The sequence below is a fragment of the Triticum aestivum genome, chromosome 1B (genome assembly GCF_018294505.1).
Source record: "Triticum aestivum cultivar Chinese Spring chromosome 1B, IWGSC CS RefSeq v2.1, whole genome shotgun sequence".
NCBI lineage: Eukaryota > Viridiplantae > Streptophyta > Magnoliopsida > Poales > Poaceae > Triticum > Triticum aestivum.
This window is the reverse complement of record NC_057795.1, coordinates 618498691-618512977: the sequence shown is the minus strand read 5'-3', so window position 1 is coordinate 618512977 and position 14287 is coordinate 618498691.

Sequence of the window (14287 nt, the reverse complement as noted above, 5' to 3'; positions counted from 1 at the left end):
TTGTGGGATGAAGTGGCCCGGACCAACCTTACACGTACGCTTACGTGAGACCGGTTCCACCGACTGACATGCACTAGTTGCATAAGGTGGCTGGCGGGTGTCTGTCTCTTCCACTTTAGTTGGAGCGGATTCAATGAAAAGGGTCCTTATGAAGGGTAAATAGAAGTTGACAAAATCACGTTGTGGTTATTAGTAGGTAAGAAAATGTTCTTGCTAGAACCCAATTGCAGCCACGTAAAAGATGCAACAACAATTAGAGGACGTCTAACTTGTTTTTGCAGCAATTGTCATGTGATGTGATATGGCCAGAAGTTGTGATGAATGATGAATGATATATTGTGATGTATGAGATCATGTTCTTGTAATAGGAATCACGACTTGCATGTCAATGAGTATGACAACCGGCAGGAGCCATAGGAGTTGTTTTTATTTTTTGTATGACCTGCGTGTCATTGAAGAACGCCATGTAAATTACTTTACTTTATTGCTAAACGCGTTAGCCATAGAAGTAGAAGTGGTCGTTGGCGTGACAACTTCATGAAGACACAATGATGGAGATCATGATGATGGAGATCATGGTGTCATGCCGGTGACGAAGATGATCATGGAGCCCCGAAGATGGAGATTAAAGGAGCTATATGATATTGGCCATATCATGTCACTACTATATAATTGCATGTGATGTTTATTATGTTTTATGCATCTTGTTTACTTAGAACGGTGGTAGTAAATAAGATGATCCCTTATAATAATTTCAAGAAAGTGTTCCCCCTAACTGTGCACTTTTGCTAAAGTTTGTCGTTTCGAAGCACCATGTGATGATCGGGTGTGATAGATCCTTACGTTCACATACAACGGGTGTAAGACAGATTTACACATGCAGAACACTTAGGGTTAACTTGACGAGCCTAGCATGTACAGACATGGCCTCGGAACACAGAGACCGAAAGGTCGAACACGAGTCGTATGGAAGATACGATCAACATGGAGATGTTCACCGACGATGACTAGTCCGTCTCACCTGATGATCGGACACGGCCTAGTCGACTCGGATCATGTAACACTTAGATGACTAGAGGGATGTCTAATCTGAGTGGGAGTTCATTATAATAATTTGATAAGATGAACTTAATTATCATGAACTTAGTCTAAAACCTTTGCAAATATGTCTTGTAGATGAAATGGCCGCCGCTCATGTCAACATGAACTTCAACGCGTTCCTAGAGAAAACCAAGCTGAAAGATGATGGCAACAACTATACGGACTGGGTCCGGAACCTGAGGATCATCCTCATAGCTGCCAGGAAACAATATGTCCTAGAAGGACCGCTAGGTGATGCACCCGTCCCAGAGAACCAAGACATTATGAATGCTTGGCAGTCTCGCGCTGATGATTACTCCCTCGTTCAGTGCGGCATGCTTTACAGCTTAGAACCGGGGCTCCAAAAGCGTTTTGAGCAACACGGAGCATATGAGATGTTCGAGGAGCTGAAACTAGTTTTCCAAGCTCATGCCCGGGTCGAGAGATATGAAGTCTCCGACAAGTTCTATAGTTGTAAGATGGAGGAAAATAGTTCTGTTAGTGAGCATATACTCAAAATGTCTGGGTTGCACAACCGCCTGTCCCAGCTGGACATTAACCTCCCGGATGAGGCGGTCATTGACAGAATCCTTCAGTCGCTCCCACCAAGCTACAAGAGCTTTGTGATGAACTACAATATGCAGGGGATGGTGAAGACCATTCCTGAAGTATTTTCAATGCTGAAGTCAGCAGAGGTTGAAATCAAGAAAGAACATCAAGTGTGGATGGTCAATAAGACCACTAAGTTCAAGAAGGGCAAGGGTAAGAAGAACTTCAAGAAGAACGGCAAAGATGTTGCCGCACCCGGTAAGCCAGCTGTCGGGAAGAAGTCAAAGAATGGACCCAAGCCTGAAACCGAGTGCTTTTATTGCAAGGGGAAGGGTCACTGGAAGCGGAAGTGCCCCAAATACTTAGCGGACAAGAAGGCCGGCAACACTAAAGGTATATTTGATATACATGTAATTGATGTGTACCTTACCAGTACTCGTAGTAACTCCTGGGTATTTGATACCGGTGCCGTTGCTCACATTTGTAACTCACAGCAGGAGCTGCGGAATAAGCGGAGACTGGCGAAGGACGAGGTGACGATGCGCGTCGGGAATGGTTCCAAGGTCGATGTGATCACCGTCGGCACGCTACCTCTACATTTACCTACGGGATTAGTTTTAAACCTCAATAATTGTTATTTAGTGCCAAGTTTGAGCATGAATATTGTATCTGGATCTTGTTTAATACGAGATGGCTACTCATTTAAATCCGAGAATGATGGTTGTTCTATTTATATGAGAGATATGTTTTATGGTCATGCCTCGATGGTCAATGGTTTATTCTTAATGAATCTCGAACGTAATGTTACACATATTCATAGCGTGAATACCAAAAGATGTAAAGTTGATAATGATAGTCCCACATACTTGTGGCACTGCTGCCTTGGTCACATTGGTGTCAAGCGCATGAAGAAGCTCCATGCTAATGGACTTTTAGAGTCTCTCGATTATGAATCATTTGACACATGTGAACCATGCCTCATGGACAAATGACCAAGACCCCGTTCTCCGAAACAATGGAGCGAGCAACCAACTTGTTGGAAATCATACATACCGATGTGTGCGGTCCAATGAGCGTTGAGGCTCGCGGAGGATATCGTTATGTTCTCACTCTCACTGATGACTTGAGTAGATATGGGTATGTCTACTTGATGAAACACAAGTCTGAGACCTTTGAAAAGTTCAAGGAATTTCAGAATGAAGTAGAGAATCAACGTGACCGAAAGATAAAATTCTTACGATCGGATCGTGGAGGAGAATATTTAAGTCACGAATTTGGTACACACTTAAGAAAATGTGGAATCGTTTCACAACTCATGCCGCCTGGAACACCTCAGCGTAACGGTGTGTCCGAATGTCGTAATCGCACTCTATTGGATATGGTGCAATCTATGATGTCTCTTACCGATTTACCGCTATCATTTTGGGGATACGCTCTAGAGACAGCTACATTCACTTTAAATAGGGCACTGTCTAAATCCGTTGAGATGACACCGTATGAATTATGGTTTGGGAAGAAACCTAAGCTGTCGTTTCTAAAAGTTTGGGGATGCGATGCTTATGTCAAGAAACTTCAACCTGAAAAGCTCGAACCCAAGTCGGAAAAATGCGTCTTCATAGGATACCTTAAAGAAACCATTGGGTATACCTTCTACTTAAGATCCGAGGGCAAGATCTTTGTTGCCAAGAACGGATCCTTTCTGGAAAAAGAGTTTCTCTCGAAAGAAATAAGTGGGAGGAAAGTAGAACTCGATGAAGTACTACCTCTTGAACGGGATAGTAGTGCAGCTCAGGAAAATGTTCCTGTGATGCCTACACCAACTGAAGAGGAAAATAATGATGATGATCAAGGTACTTCGGATCAAGTTGCTATTGAACTTTGTAGGTCCACAAGGACACGTTCCGCACCAGAGTGGTACGGCAACCCTGTCCTGGAAATCATGTTGTTGAACAACGGTGAACCTTCGAGCTATGAAGAAGCAATGGCGGGCCTAGATTCCAACAAATGTCTAGAAGCCATGAAATCCGAGATAGAATCCATGTATGAAAACAAAGTATGGACTTTGACTGACTTGCCTGATGATCGACGAGCGATAGAAAACAAATGGATCTTTAAGAAGAAGACGGAGGCGGATGGAAATGTCACCATCTATAAAGCTCGACTTGTCGCTAAGGGTTATCGGCAAGTTCAAGGGATTGACTATGATGAGACTTTCTCTCCCGTAGCGAAGCTTAAGTCCGTTCGAATCATGTTAGCAATTGCCGCATACTATGATTATGAGATATGGCAGATGGACGTCAAAACGGCATTCCTTAACGGACATCTTAAGGAAGAGCTGTATATGATGCAGCCGGAAGGTTTTGTCGATCCTAAGAACGCTAACAAAGTATGCAAGCTCCAGCGATCCATTTATGGGCTGGTGCAAGCATCTCAGAGTTGGAACATTCGCTTTGATGAGATGATCAAAGCGTTTGGATTTATGCAGACTTATGGAGAAGCCTGCGTTTACAAGAAAGTGAGTGGGAGCTCTGTAGCATTTCTCATATTATATGTAGATGACATACTTTTGATGGGAAATGATATAGAACTTTTGGACAGCATTAAGGCCTACTTGAATAAGTGTTTTTCAATGAAGGACCTTGGAGAAGCTGCTTATATACTAGGCATCAAGATCTATAGAGATAGATCGAGACGCCTCATAGGTCTTTCACAAAGCACATACCTTGATAAGATTTTGAAGAAGTTCAAAATGGATCAGTCCAAGAAGGGGTTCTTGCCTGTATTGCAAGGTGTGAGATTGAGCTCGGCTCAATGCCCGACCACGGCAAAAGATAAAGAAGAGATGAGTGTCATCCCCTATGCTTCAGCCATAGGATCTATTATGTATGCCATGCTGTGTACCAGACCTGATGTAAACCTTGCCATAAGTTTGGTAGGAAGGTACCAAAGTAATCTCGGCAAGGAACACTGTACAACGGTCAAGAATATCCTGAAGTACCTGAAAAGGACAAAGGACATGTTTCTCGTTTATGGAGGTGACGAAGAGCTCGCCATAAAGGGTTACGTCGACGCTAGCTTCAACACAGATCTGGATGACTCTAAGTCACAAACTGGATACGTGTATATGTTGAATGGTGGAGCAGTAAGCTGGTGCAGCTGCAAGCAGAGCGTCGTGGCAGGATCTACATGTGAAGCGGAGTACATGGCAGCCTCGGAGGCAGCACATGAAGCTATTTGGGTGAAGGAGTTCATCACCGACCTAGGAGTCATACCCAATGCGTCGGGGCCGATCAAACTCTTCTGTGACAACACTGGAGCTATTGCCCTTGCCAAGGAGCCCAGGTTTCACAAGAAGACCAGGCACATCAAGCATCGTTTCAACTCCATCCGTGAAAATGTTCAAGATGGAGACATAGATATTTGCAAAGTACATACGGATCTGAATGTAGCAGATCCGTTGACTAAACCTCTCTCGCGAGCAAAACATGATCAACACCAGAACTCTATGGGTGTTCGATTCATCACAATGTAACTAGATTATTGACTCTAGTGCAAGTGGGAGACTGTTGGAAATATGCCCTAGAGGCAATAATAAAAGCATTACTATTATATTTCCTTGTTCATGATAATTTTCTTTTATTCATGCTATAATTGTATTATCCGGAAATCGTAATACACGTGTGAATACATAGACCACAATACGTCCCTAGTAAGCCTCTAGTTGACTAGCTCGTTGGTCAACAGATAGTCATGGTTTCCTAACTATGGACATTAGATGTCATTGACAACGGGATCACGTCATTAGGAGAATGACGTGATGGACAAGACCCAATCCTAAGCATAGCACAAGATCGTGTAGTTCGTTTTGCTAGAGCTTTTCCAATGTCAAGTATCTCTTCCTTAGACCATGAGATCGTGTAACTCCCGGATACCGCAGGAGTGCTTTGGGTGTACCAAATGTCACAACGTAACTGGGTGAGTATAAAGGTGCACTACAGGTATCTCCGAAAGTGTCTGTTGGGTTGACACGGATCGAGACTGGGATTTGTCACTCCATATGACGGAGAGGTATCTCTGGGCCCACTCAGTAATGCATCATCATAATGAGCTCAAAGTGACCAAGTGTTTGGTCACGGGATCATGCATTATTGTACGAGTAAAGTGACTTGCCGGTAACGAGACTGAACGAGGTATTGGGATACCGACGATCGAGTCTCGGGCTTGTAACGTACCGATTGACAAAGGGAATAGTATATGGGGTTGCTTGAATCCTCGACATCGTGGTTCATCCGATGACATCATCGAGGAGCATGTGGGAGCCAACATGGGTATCCAGATCCCGCTGTTGGTTATTGACCTGAGAGCCGTCTCGGTCATGTCTGCGTGTCTCCCAAACCCGTAGGGTCTACACACTTAAGGTCCGGTGACGCTAGGGTTATTAGGAAGACTTGTATGTGATTACCGAATGTTGTTTGGAGTCCCGGATGAGATCTCGGACGTCACGAGGAGTTCCGGAAGGGTCCGGAGGTAAAGATTTATATATGGGAAGTTGTCATGCGGACACCGGAAAGTTTCGGGGGCATATCGGTATTGTACCGGGGCCACCGGAGGGGTTCCGGGGGTCCACCGGGAGGGGCCACCCCTCTTGGTGGGCCACATGGGCCGCGTGGGGCAGGGCACCAGCCCCTGGAGGGCTGGGCGCGCCCCCCTTGGGCCCATGCGCCTAGGGTTTGGGGGGGAACCCTAAGGGGGGCGCACCCCCCTTGCTTGGGGGGCAAGCCCCCTCCTTGGCCACCGCCCCCCCTCTAGATCTCATCTAGAGGGGGCCGGCCCCCTTCCCCCTTCCCCTATAAATAGAGTGGCGAGGGGAGGGCTGAACACCTGATCTAAGGCGCAGCCCCTCCCCTCCCCAACACCTCTCCTCCTCCGTTGTGCGCTTGGCGAAGCCCTGTCGGAGTACTGCCTCTCCACCATCATCACGCTGTCGTGCTGCTGCTGGAGCCTTCTTCCTCAACCTCTCCTTCCCCCTTGCTAGATCAAGAAGGAGGAGACGTCGTCCGTACTGTACGTGTGTTGAACGCAGAGGTGCTGTCCGTTCAGCACTTGGTCATCGGTGATCTAAATCATGGCGAGTACGACTCCATCATCACCGTTCCCTCGAACGCTTCTGCACGCGATCTACAAGTGGTATGTAGATGCAATCTCACTCCCATGGCTCGTTGCTTAGATGAACTCATAGATGGATCTTGGTGAAACCGTAGGAAAAATTTTAATTTTCTGCAACGTTACCCAACAATATCACCCCTCACTTCGGATTGTGGCTTAAAACCTTCAAAGTAGAGCCGAAGATGATCGAGGGGCAGCTCGCCGAGTGCGGAGGAGCTATCATAAGCAAGATAGCCGGCGCTCCATGGCCCGAGGGCACTTTCCAAGATGAGTTCGGCTTATGGCAACGGGACTGGTTTTATATCACAGCCCCCAGGGGCACCACGTGGGTGGCGCCTCCTGCTTTTCGCTCACGTCCCCCACCACAGCGAGCGTCATGGCTCAATGAAGGGCTTATTTGGGGTCCGTCCAAAGACATGCCCGTACTACAGGACCGCATTCGAGATCTCCTAGAAAGAGATATTAACCTGACCGTAGTGGCGCAAGTTATGCTGATTCGCCGCACGCTGCCCTGCAAACGTCCCCCTCTCTGCCTGTGAGAATTTAATCCTGAGGGACCGCGAGTCCTTCAACATTTTATGGGCGCAACGCCCATGGAGATGTACAAATTGTTCTTCGGACCATAAGCAAGATTTCCGGACCTATCCGAGGACGCAGGTCTGAGCTGCAATCACCAGGATGTTAAGGTAAGTAGCCCCATATTTGGACACACCATCCGTATTTTCATCATAAAGTGGCCCTTTAATAGAGTTATCCTTTGAACAGGAGTGGATAGCGAAGGCAAAGCTTATCAGGTGTCCAGCCCCCCTGCCCGAGACCGCGCTGGATCCCGTGTTAACCAGGATGCTGCAGGTTATGCTTTCGGCAGAGGGCGAAAAGGGGAACCAAGGAGCTACCGCCTCCACGAAGGAGACTGTCTAGAAGGGAGCAATCGATAATTCCCCCAACCTGGGAAATAAAAGGAGTGCCTCTGAAGACCCGGAGGAGATGACCTCGAAACGGGGGAAGAAATCTTTGTCAGAGGATCCGGCGCCGGGGACTGTCCCGGCCGCATTGCGCCCTCAAAGGGATCAGCTTTCCTCCGAGCCGTAAGTAAAGGGAGGGGCTCAAAATTTAGTGGCATCCCTGTTTTATTTCTGAGGAAGATAACTGAAATATTGCCTTGCAGTTCGGATCTCAACCCTTCTCAGCAGAGCTCGTCTTCAGGGGATCTCCGTCCGGAGATGATAGAGAGCGAAACGCCTCCCCTAGCTGCACCGACTTGCGAGGCAGGCGACCCCGAGGTGTCGTCCCGGCGGGTTTCTCCAAGTCCGGATCCTAAAAGAGGGCGTCGGGCTAGTTCGGTGCCCTCTGGTGCGCGGTCGGAGAGGCTGAGGGATCTGCTTGGGTGTGCATCTGTCTCAGAAGAACACCGTATGTTGATGAACACGGTGATAGGAAGGATTGCATCCGCGGAAAGCGGATTGTACGAGGCCACTAGGAGTTTACTGACAGGCTTTGAGGTACGTGAAAAGGTGTACCTATCGGTAGAGCCGCATAGAATGCGCCCTGTATAAATAGTAGCCCCTGAGACTCTGTGTGTCGTCAAGAGTGATGGCGCACAGAGGATCAAAACCCCAGTTATAAAATGTTACCTTTTTATGAAGGTGGCGAGGCGTTCGGTGGCTAGCCGGACTGATGAATCTGCCGAGTTAAAGAGGCAACTGGACGTGGCAGATGCCGACATCGCGCTTGTAAATAAGAGGCTAGACGAGGCACAAGGTATGCTCCACAGATATCTGATATGAGGAGTTCGGTGCTCGTTTCTTACAATATATATGCTTATTGCAGATAGTGCTGCTTCCGTGGAGAACCTTCAGGCGGAACTTGCCTGAGCCAAGGAGCAAGCAGGAAAAAGTGATGCGGCTGCCGTTAAGGTGGCTGAAGAGCTGAAAGCCGAACAGGTTGCTCACTGCCAGAGTAAGAAGGTAATAGCCAAGATGGCTGTAAAATTGAAGGATGCTGCCGACCGCTGTAAATTTTTCGAACAAGAAAAATAGGCGGCTCAGAAGGACCTTGAGAAGATCACTACTGAGGCCAAGGATGCTCGCTCTGCGATGAGAGCTATGAAGGAGGAGCTGCGTCAGGCCGGAGATATCGCGGCTGGAAAGCCCTATATGCTACGGATGAAGTTCGGGGATCCTAGGTATGCTCCGTTAGACCGGCAGTGGAGTGCGGAAAACACTTATCTGGATGTGGCAACGAGTGCGGCAGACGCAACCGAACACTTCCGAGGTCGAGGCGACCATAATTTGGAAGAACTGTTTTGGTCGCAATTCCATAACCCAGAGCGCCCACTTTCGGTACCTGACCGTTTGGCCGCCTTTGCGGAGCTGAACATGTTATCCGGACTCGCCATGAAGTATGTCGCGAGTCATTTGTGGCCGGGGGAGCCAGAGCCGAAAAGTTATTTTGGATTGGTGCAGCAGTTCCTTGGTTCTATGCCGCATGTCGATGCAATGAAGAGGTCGGCGTGTATAGAGGGTGCACAAATGGCTCTTGCCTGTGTCACGACATACTGGGCGGATATGCAGGCCAGTGTTGTCGCATCCCAGGATCCGGATGAAGGCCGGGTATCTGCCAAGCACTACCTTGAGGAAGTTCTTCCGGGCGCTCGTTTAATAGAAGCGCAGTGCTCGAAGGATGTTTTGTTCGAATAGCAGGTGCTATTGTAAAAGAAATATTTTGATAGAATATAAAAGCTTTTTATACTTGTGCTTGCAAGAATTATAACACCTCCTGTGCGGCCGTTAATGTATATGTGTATATAACCTGAAAGATGGCAGTCGTTGGCTTCAGCCCCCACGCATATAATGCGGGGGTGTTCGCAAAAAATGCACCTTTTCACACTTAATCCAACGTCTTGGTCCTACAAAGGAGGTGATAGCATGGTGAACGAGGCAACCGGACTATAATGCTTTATCACTTTCACTTAGCCATAAGAGTTTGACAGTGGGGCTACTCAATAGCCCCTGGAGGCACCGCGCTCTCCCGAATCCGGGGCGCGTGTGTGCCTGACCGGGAAGCGGTCCTTTGTTAATGCGGAGGAATCCTAGAGATTCCGAGAGTCATCGAGTGGTTGACCAGTCTCTCGCTATATCATGACAGTCAGTTTTCGGCTTTCTCTACTGAGGTGCTCGCCTGGCCAAACCGGGGCACAATCGCAGTAGTTCTGCTGGTGCCGCGTTAGCCGATATAACGGAACGTAAGGCAGCAAAACACAGGAGCTGGGCAAACCCAACATTTGACCAAAGACATGATTCGGAGCTGATGCATATAAGGCCTAACTCGCGACGCCGAACACTCCCTAAGGTATTCGGTCTTTATGAAGACGGGCCGAAACAGAGCCCTTGATAAAAAAGCCCCTGGTGTCCAGTTACACGCAAAATTCTGGCGTGTCCATATGCCAAAACGCCAGCCTCCTCCTTGGTTATGGCGAAAACCGGGGGATGTTTCCAACAAGAGACAGTAAAAAAGGTTTACGCAGGGTCTTAATCTGAAAAGAATCCTTGGAATGGGTCCCTACTGCACGTCTGCGCCTGTGTCTCTGTTGTGCCGTATCCTGGACGGGCGTAGCATGGTGTTCGTCTGCGAAAAAGAGGAAATTTAGTAAATAAGCATGCGAGAAATCCATATTAGAATAAACAAAACATAGTTGGAGCAAGAAGTGAGCCGCATTGTCTCCTGGCGTAAACACGCGGAACCCCTTGTATAGGGTTATGCGGCTATTAAGTCCATGTGTGTTGACGCCGAACTCGTCTAGCTGTGTCCGGAATAGTAGGGCTAGATTAGTGTGCGGCTGTCCAGGCGGCCGCACCCTTACCCGTACTTTGGGGGTCAATTATTATTCCCCTGTGATGAGATGATGCCTCATGGGCTGGGCATTTTAAGTGTAAGGGATGCATAATGCAGTATTGCGTTAAAGCGGGCGAAAGCTTCACATCCCAGTAGCGCTTGATAGCGATTTATGAATGGGGCAATGTGGAAGGTTAGCTTTTCACTTTGGAAGTTGACGAGTGAGCCGAACGTGACCTCTAACGAAAGAGAACCCATACTCTGGGTATCTGGACCGGCGTGGCTCCTCTAAAGGAAGTTTTGCCACGGCGGATTAATGCTGGGTTTACCCCTAGTTTGTGGATTGTGTCCTGATATAACAAGTTTAAGTCACTGCCACCGTCTATAAGGACTCGTGTAAATTGTAGTCCGTCAATAACCGGATTCAAGACCAAGGTAGTCCAGCCTTCATTCCGGGCCCCTCTGGAGTAATCCCGATGATCAAAAGTGATTGGTTGTAACAACTAGTGGCGGTGCTCCTCTGGGGCTGGCTGTGTGGCGCGTGTCTTCATAAGCGCCATTCTGTTTTTTCCTTTTGTCATGTGAAGTGAATTTACTGTTTTGACTTCTTGTGTGAACCTCTTTTGTTCTCCGGTGTTCTGCTTATGGGGTCCGTCGTCATACTTGCTTGGTGTGTCGAGCCCCTTGTGTTCGACATTGAGTTTGCCGGACTTCTTGAAAACCCAACAATCTCTGTGGGTATGGTTTGCAGGTGTCCTGGGGGTGCTATGGATTTGACATATTTTGTCCAGGATTTTGTTGAGGTTGGACAGCTCATCCCTGTCATCTTTGGGCGGCGGCTTTTTCTGGTTTTGCCGAGAGCTTTTGAATCCGGTGTTGACTGCCGTGCTCGTTGGGCTGTTATCCTTGATTCGGCGCTATTCTTTGTTACGGCGCGGTTTCCCGTTTCCATCTCTAGGTTTGGATGTACTCGGGTCGCTGGTGCTGCTTCTTGCCAACCAGCTATCCTCTCCTACGCAAAAGCGGGTCATGAGGCTTGTTAATGCGGCCATCGTTCTTGGCTTTTCTTGGCCGAGGTGTCTGGCGAGCCATTCGTCTCGGACGCTATGTTTGAAAGCTGCTAGGGCCTTAACGTCCGGACAGTCGACTATCTGATTCTTTTTAGTAAGGAATCTGTTCCAGAGTTTCCGGGCTGACTCTCCGGGTTGCTGAGTTATATGACTCAGATCATCCGCATCCGGAGGTCGGACATAGGTCCCTTGAAAATTTGCCCGGAAAGCCTCCTCGAGCGCTTCCCAACTTCCCACGGTGTTTTCAGGAAGGCTTTTAAGCCAATGCCGGGCTGGCCCTTTGAGCTTGAGGGGTAAGTATTTGATGGCATGAAGGTCATCTCCTCTGGCCATGTGTATGTGGAGGATATAATCCTCTATCTAGACTCCGGGGTCTGTTGTTCTGTCGTATGATTCTATGTTCACGGGCTTGAATCCCGCTGGAAATTCGTGATCCAGCACCTAATTGGTAAAACATAACGGATGTGCGGCGCCCCTGTATGTAGGTGTGCCGCGATGTTCAGATATTTTTTGCATTGCATTGCTCGCTGGAGCTTGCTTTCTTGGGCCATAGATGGATCTGGTTGGGCCGGTTGTTTGATGCGAATCCTTAGGCGGGTCGCTCGCCGTATTGAGTGCGGCGCCCTTTTTCGCTTTAGATCGATCGTTGGGTCGTCTATCCGACCTGGTGGCTTCCTTGTTTTTCGACTGTGGGGGCTTTATGGCCTCTTCATCAAATTCCGGTAGTAGTTTCCGCTTCGGATAGCTCTTTGTGTGATGACTGTTGCCGTACTTGTGTGCAGTATTGAGTACTTTGTTCCATCTGATCCTGAGTGCATCTTCTTCTGTTTTGAGCCTCCGCTTCTGCTTTTTCAGGCTACGTGCAGTGGCGACGAGCCTTTGGTGGAGGTTCTGATGTTCCAACAATTTGTCCGGCGTGAGATCGTTCGGACGATTATCTTTACCGGGGATGGGCTGTTCGGATTGTCCGCCCTGTTTGGACGGTTGCTCGATGGCGTGTTCGTCTTCCGTTGATTCGCCCTGCTTTATGGCTGGGTCTTTGTCGAGGTGGGGCTTTGCGTGGCGCTTACGTCGCCGCTTTGATTGTTTTTCGAGGGAACGATCCCTGTTTGCGCCCTTTTGGTCCTTGTTGTTATCCCTTTTGGGTGTGTCCACCATGTATACATCGTGTAATGAGGTGGCTTTCCAGTGCCCTATAGGTGCTGGTTCTTGGTCGTCTCCTTCATCGGCGTCCATACCATCGATGTCTTCGGAGTCGAAGTTGAGCATGTCGGTTGTATCGTTGGCAGTGGCTACAAAGTGGGTGGTGGGTGGGTTTCAAATTTCTTCGTCGTCCGTATCCCAACCCTGCTGACCATAGTCCGGCTAGGGCTCTTCTCACAAAGAGAGAGAGAGAGAGAGAGTTTAGGGAGTTCAGGATATCGCCAAAGGGCGAGTGCTGAAAGACGTCCGCGGCGGTGATCTCCATGATCGGAGCCCAATCAGGTTCGATCGGAAGCGGTGCGGAAGATTCGGAGTCGGGAACAGAGTCCGGCACCTTGGAGTCACGGGCCTTGCAAAGGACTAGGCTGGTATTCGGCTCTATTGCCGTAGAGATTGCGGCTCCTGGGGAGGCGTCCAACCGTCCGTCCCCGGTTAGCGCAGTCGGCTCCGAGCTAATGGTCGGAGCGGGCGGACTCCTGAGCGGCACTCTGGGTGCTGTCCGGCGGCAGAGCTAGATCATGCCCATCGAGACAGTGCGGCGCGCTCGGCCGTGGCTCGAATCCGTGGAAGATCAAGTCCCCGCGAATGTCGGCCATGTAGTTTAAGCTTCCAAACCTGACCTGATGGCCAGGGGCGTAGCTTTCGATCTGCTCCGGATGGCCAAACGAGTTGGCCCGTAGTGCAAAGCCGCCGAATACGAAGATCTGTCCGGGGGAAAAGTCTCGCCCTGGACCGCGTCGTGGTTGATGATCGAAGAAGCCATTGGGCCTAAAGGCGACGACACAGAGGAACTCTCAATGAAAGCACCAATGTTGGTGTCAAAACCGGCGGATCTCGGGTAGGGGGTCCCGAACTATGCGTTTAGGCGGTTGGTAACAGTAGACAAGGGACACGATGTTTTTACCCAGGTTCGGGCCCTCTCGATGGAGGTAAAACCCTACTCCTGCTTGATTAATATTGATGATATGGGTAGTACAAGAGTGGATCTACCACGAGATCAGAGAGGCTAAACCCTAGAAGCTAGCCTATGGTATGATTGTTGTTCGTCCTACGGACTAAAACTCTCCGGTTTATATAGACTTCGGAGAGGGCTAGGGTTACACAGAGTCGGTTACAATGGGGGGAGATCTTCATATCGTATCGCCAAGCTTGCCTTCCACGCCAAGGAAAGTCCCATCCGGACACGGGACGGAGTCTTCAATCTTGTATCTTCATAGTCCGGGAGTCCGGCCAAAGGTCATAGTCTGGCCATCCGGACTCCCCCTAATCCAGGACTCCCTCAGGCCCCTAAAGAGTTTAGCACATCACCTAAAGGCAAGTGCTGGAAGATATCCGCGGAGCTGAACTCAACGATCGGCGCCTGATCGATAGGCGCGGATACACGC